This window comes from Theobroma umbraticum, unplaced genomic scaffold, assembly GCF_002168275.2.
Source record: "Theobroma umbraticum cultivar Fairchild unplaced genomic scaffold, ASM216827v3 scaffold_51.0, whole genome shotgun sequence".
Lineage (NCBI taxonomy): Eukaryota > Viridiplantae > Streptophyta > Magnoliopsida > Malvales > Malvaceae > Theobroma > Theobroma umbraticum.
Window position 1 is genome coordinate 141,488 of NW_018397260.1, and position 392 is coordinate 141,879.

A 392-nucleotide genomic window follows, 5' to 3' on the forward strand; every position below is an offset into this window, starting at 1 on the left:
CAACATGTTAGAAGCGTAATGGGTCACACATATTAAGTGACATGATTGAGATTAAATAAGGATAATTTAATTAAGTTAGACTTAATTGAAGGAGACCAAAATAAAGTGAAATTATTAAGTCCAGATACGTATATTTATTAAAAATACAACTTGTCTTGTATTTAGGGTTACAAATTAGTTTGGTTATATAAATATGTTATATTAATAAACTAAAAGCATTAAGCCTCCAACCACTTTCCAACTGTTTCATAAAATAAGAAAAGAAACATAGTTTTCTTTGTCTGACAAAAATAAGATTCGGCAAGAATTTTGATCCTTTTGTTTTAGAAACAAAACTTGCTAGCATAAGTAAAATCCTACCTTAGAGAAGGTCTTATTCAGTCACTGTGTGG